Below are 6,000 nucleotides of genomic sequence, written 5' to 3' on the forward strand. Positions count from 1 at the left end.
GGGAAGAGTGAGAGTTTGATGTCTTCTTTGCCAACTCAGATGTCTTTTATTTCTTTTTGTTGTCTGATTGCTGAGGCTAGGACTTTTCAGTACTATGTTGAACAACAGTGGTGATAGTGGACATCCCTCCTGTGTTCCTGACCTTAGGGGAAAAGCTCCCAGTTTTTTCCCCATTAAGTATCATATTCGCTGTGGGCTTTTCATACAAGGTGAAAGCATCTTGTTTAGATGTATAAATATTCTGAAGAGATATTCAAAAGATTGTTAAGACCAGTATTATTTGCATTTTTTGCAAACAGAAACAGAAGAGTTTAATTCTGATCTTGCATTGCCCAACAAACCACACCACCAAAGTTGAATGGGCAAAAATTCCTTCTGCTGAGATTTCCCCCTCTGTGAATCACACTGAAAATATTTATGGTTACTCTTGTTATAGTAAAACTACTCTCACATTCATTTCTCTTAAAGTAAAATCTCAATTTTAAAGGACTCCTCAGTAATTTGGAGAGTTTGTGATGCAAATTACTTTAGGAGCTTCTGCAGATGAAGAGCTAAAGACTGAGAATGAAATCTCAAATTGGCTGCAAGGATCAATTTAATGTCAAATGAGGTTGTTTTAAGGGCAATCATGAAAAAAAAACAGATATATTACTCCTTTAGCTCACAGATTTGACACCTGTGAATTCCTTTGAAACTTATTGGGGGTTTCCTTTATTTATGTCTTTCTGCCCTGCATAGGCCTCTCTGAACACCATACCCACTATGGCAGGAAGATGATAGAAATATTCTTTTCCTTTTCTCAAATCTCCCAACACTTTATTCATCTAACTCCTATCACATTATGTTTCATCATCTTTGCATGTACATATCTTTCCTACCAATTAATTTAAGGCTATCTTCCTTTACCAACTTCCTAAAGCCTGGCACAAAGTAGGCCCTTTAAAAAGGAAGACCTACAGATTTTTTAAAAAGAGATTAAAAGACATATTAAGCTATTGCAATATATGGAATTTGATTGGATCTTGATACAAACAAATAAGTTGTTAAAAAAATTTGTGAGACAAGGGAAAGCTGAACACTGACTGGATATTTGACAATATTAAGGAATTGTTAGATGTGATAATATTGTGCTTATGTTGTTTAAAAAGAGCACTTGTGTATACCTGTATACAAAGATGAAAGAAATGAAATGAAGTCTGGAATCTGCTTCAAACTAGTTGGGAAAATGGGTTGGGGGTATAATGAAACAATGTTGACTCTGGGTTGAGCTGGGTGATGGGTACTTGGTGTTAAGTAATGTTCCTTTAAAAATTACCCCAATTTAGTGGATTGAGACAATGACAGCATGTATTTTGCTCACAAATCTGCAATATGGGTATATTGAGGGGGCTAGCTTAAATCTATTCCTCTTGGCGTCTGCTGGGATAGCTCAAAAGCTGAAGGTTGGGATCATCTGAAGGCTTATTAACTTTATTTTTTTTTTAAATGATTTTTTATTATATTATGTTAGTCACCATACAGTACATCCCCGGTTTCCGATGTAAGGCTCGATGATTCATTAGTTGTGTATAACACCCAGTGCACCATGCAATACGTGCCCTCCTTACTACCCATCACCGGTCTATCCCATTCCCCCACCCCCCTCCCCTCTGAAGTCCTCAGTTTGTTTCTCATAGTCCATAGTCTCTCATGTTTCATTCCCCCTTCTGATTACCCCCCCTTTCTTTATCCCTTTCTTCCCCTACCGATCATCCTGGTTCTTATGTTCCATAGATGAGAGAAATCATATGATAGTTGTCTTTCTCTGCTTGACTTATTTCACTTAGCATTATCTCCTCCAGTGCTGTCCATGTTGTAGCAAATGTTGAGAACTCGTTCTTTCTGATAGCTGAGTAATATTCCATTGTATATATGGACCACAACTTCTTAATCCAGTCATCTGTTGAAGGGCATCTTGGCTCCTTCCACAATTTAGCTATTGTGGACATTGCTGCTATGAACATTGGGGTGCATATGGCCCTTCTCTTCACTACGTCTGTATCTTTGGGGTAAATACCCAGTAGTGCAATGGCTGGATCATAGGGTAGCTCAATTTTTAACTTTTTAAGGGACCTCCACACTGTTTTCCAGAGTGGCTGTACCAACTTGCATTCCCACCAACAATGTAGGAGGGATCCCCTTTCTCCACATCCTCTCCAACAATTGTTGTTTCTTGCCTTGTCTATTTTTGCCATTCTAACTGGCGTAAGGTGGTATCTCAGTATGGTTTTGATTTGAATTTCCTTGATGGCTAATGATTTTGAACATTTTTTCATGTGTCTGTTAGCCATTTGTATGTTGAAGACTTATTAACTTTAATGTCTAGTGGTTTATACTGGCTGTTGGCTGAAATTTTTGCTGAACAACTACATGTGGCCCTCTATGTGTGGATTTGTCTTCCTCACAACATGGGGTTAGGTTCCAAGGTAGAGAGGAGAGAGGAATAGAGAGCACAGGCACACAGGACAAAAGCTGTAATGTCTTATGACCTAGATTCTTGTTATCACTTCTAACACATTCTGCTGATGGAGATTAATCAAAATCTTGAAGCATGGGGTGGCCTTACACAGGGAAAAAAAAAAATCTATAGAAACTGTCCTTTAAAAAGTCAGATGTGGGGTGCCTGGGTGGCTCAGTTGGTTAAGCATCTGCCTTTGGCTCAGGTCATGGTCCCAGAGTACTGGGATCAAGCCCCACATCCTGCTCCTTGCTCAGCGGGGAGCCTGCTTCTCCCTCTCCCTCTGCCTGCAGCTCCTCTTGCTTGTTCTCTCTCTCTCTGTCAAATAAATACATAAAATCTTTAAAAATAATAATAATAAATAAAAAGCCAGATGTTAGGCTTACTAAATAAAATTTTTATTTTTTTTTAAGATTTTATTTGTTTATTTATTCTAAAGAGAAAGCATGCAAGTGGAGAGAAGGGGCAAAGGGAGAGGGAAGGGAGAGATGCAGGGCTCAATCTCACAACCCTGAGATCATGACTTGAGCTGAAACCAAGAGCCAGACACTGAACCAACTGAGCCATCCAGGTTCCCCTAAAACTTTTAAATAATTATTTTAAATGTGATCAAAGAACTAAAGGAAACCATCTAAAAAACTGAAGTATGAAAACGCTGTCTCACCAAATAGAGAGTATCTTAAAGAGAGAGAAATTTAAAAAAAGAACCAAATAGAAATTCTGAATTGAGAAACATAACAATGAAATGAAAAATTCACTGGAAGGGTTCAACAGCAGATTTGAGTAGGCAGAAAAATGAATCCAAAAGAAAAGAAAAGAATAGGTGAATTGAGATTGGCCTGTCTGAGAAACAGAAAGAAAAAATGAAGAAAAATGAACAGAGCCTCAGAGACATGTGGGACACCATTAAGCTCACCAAACACATGTTATATCAGTTTGTGCTGTAACAAAGTACCACAAATTGAGTGGTTTAGACAACAGAAATTTATTGTCTCGCAGTTCAGGAGGCTAGAAGTCTGGGATCAAGGTATAAGTAGAGTTTGTTCCTTTTGATGGCAGTGAGGGAAAGCTCTAATCCAGGCCTCTCTCCTTGGCTTTGTAGATGGCTGTGTTGTATCTGTCTCTTCACATGGTCATCCCTCAGTGCATGTCTGTCTCTATGTCCTTATGGTCTCTTTTTATAAGGACCCAGTCATACTGGATTAGGGCCCACTCTACTGCCTTAACTTACTGCATCTGCAAAACCTGACTCCAAACAAGGGCACATTCTGAGCTACTGGGAGTTAGAACTTTGACATACGAATTTCAGAAGGACACAATTCAGCCTATAACATGCATAATAGGAGCCCTAGGAAAAGAGGGAAAAAAATAGGATATTTGAAGAAATAATGGCCCCAAACTCCCCAATTTAATAAAAAAACATAAATCTATACATCTGGAAAGCTCAATAAACTTCAAGTATGGATCTTTCAAAAAGATCCATACCTGGACACATCATAATCAAACTGTTCAAAGATGAAAACAAAGAATTTTGAAAACAGCAAGAGAAGAGACTCATCACATACAAGGGATCCTCAATAGTATTAACAGCTGATTTCTCATCAGAAACCACAGAACCAGAAGGCAGGGGAATGACTTATTCAGATTGTTGGGCGGGGGGGGGGGGGGGACTGTAAACCAAGAATTTTACATTTAGCAAAACTATCCATTTTTGAAGGAGAAATTAAGGCATCCCAAGTAAACAAAAGCTAAGAGAAACTGTGGTAGGAGATTTTTCCCTACGAGAAATACTACAGGGAATCCTTCAGCCTGAAATGAATCCACACAAAGAAATAAAGAGCACTGGTAAAGGTACATAGGTAAATACAAAAGACAGCATAGATGCATTTTTTTGGCTTGTAATTACATTTTTCTCCTATTTGATTTAAAAACAACTAAACAAAACATTAATTACATATCTGCAATGAGGAGCACACAATGAATAGGACTGAATTTGTATGATCGTAGCAGCCCACAGGGCAGGGAGAATGGAGCTACATAGGATAGCAAGGTTTTAGTATAATATTGAGATTACATTGGTATTAATTTGAGCTAGCTTGTAATAAGTTATGATGTTAATTGTAATCTCTAGGTCAACCCCTAAGAAAATAATTCAAAAATATATGGTAAAAGGAATAACAAAGGAATTAAAATAGTATACTAGAAAATATATATTGAACACACACACAAAAAAGAAAAGAGGGTATCTCATAAAAAGCAGATACAAGAATAAAAAAGAATAATAAGAATAGAATAATTTTAATTTTTTAGAATAATTTTTAAAACAATAATTTTCAAAAAGCCAGAGAGACATACCCACAAAGAGAAGAGAACTATCACTTCATATTTCAGCTAAAAGAGCTGAAAGAAATGATAAGAGGATTGAAGAACAACTTAAATTAGTGAAATAAGTCAAGCAGAGAAAGACAATTATATGGTTTCACTCATTTATGGAACATAAGAAATAGGAAGATCGGTAGGAGAAGGAAGGGAAGAATGAAGGGGGTAAACAGAAGGGGGACTGAACAATGAGAGACTAAGGACTCTGGGAAACAAACCGAGGGCTTCAGAGGGGAGGATGGTGGGGGAATGGGATAGGCTGGTGATGGGTATTAAGGAGGGCATGTATTGCAGGGTGCACTGGGTGCTATACACAAGTAATGAATCATGGAACTTTACATCAAAAACTAGGGATGTACTGTATGGTGACTAACATAATAAAAAATTATTATAAAAATTAAAAAATAAATTAGAATTTGAAAAATTCTAATGAGAAGATTAGAGATATGACAGGAGAGAAGAAACAATTCAGAAAATAATTTAAAAGGAATGAAAAACACCATTCAGAAATTAAGACCAAACAAGAAGGGGACCATGCCACCCTGACCCTCTTGCCTCTGCAATCCCCCTTCCTTCTTCCCTACCCTCCACACCATCCTGGCTTGGTTTTACAAGTGGTATGTAATGGTTCTGTAATAAAGACAAACAAACAAACAAACAAACAAGGAGTACAATGGTGAATATACACAATCAATTATATTTTAAGAGAAAACATGAAAAGGAGAAAAAAATCTCAATTCAAAAGGAAACAAAGAGTATAATAATTTGAGAGAAATGAAAGATGTAGAAGGCAGACAAAGTAGAGCCAAAATACATACAATGGGAATTACAGCAAATTATAGCTAAAAACTTTCTTAATCTGGGGGAAGAAACACACATCCAAATCCAGAGGCACAGAGAATTCCCATCAAAATCAACAAAAGCCAGCCAGCACCAAGACACGGCCTAGCAAAATTTGCAAAATACAGAGATAAGGAAAGAATCCTGAAAGCAACGAGGAAAAGAAATCTCTAACTTCTAAGGGAAGACAAATAGGGTTAGCATCAATCTCTCCAGAGAAACTGCACAAGCCAGAAAAAAGTGGCATGATATATTCAACTCACTGAATGAGAAAACTATGCAGC

Source organism: Ursus americanus, chromosome 7, assembly GCF_024610735.1.
Source record: "Ursus americanus isolate L20-20 chromosome 7, mUrsAme1.1.p, whole genome shotgun sequence".
Taxonomy (NCBI): domain Eukaryota; kingdom Metazoa; phylum Chordata; class Mammalia; order Carnivora; family Ursidae; genus Ursus; species Ursus americanus.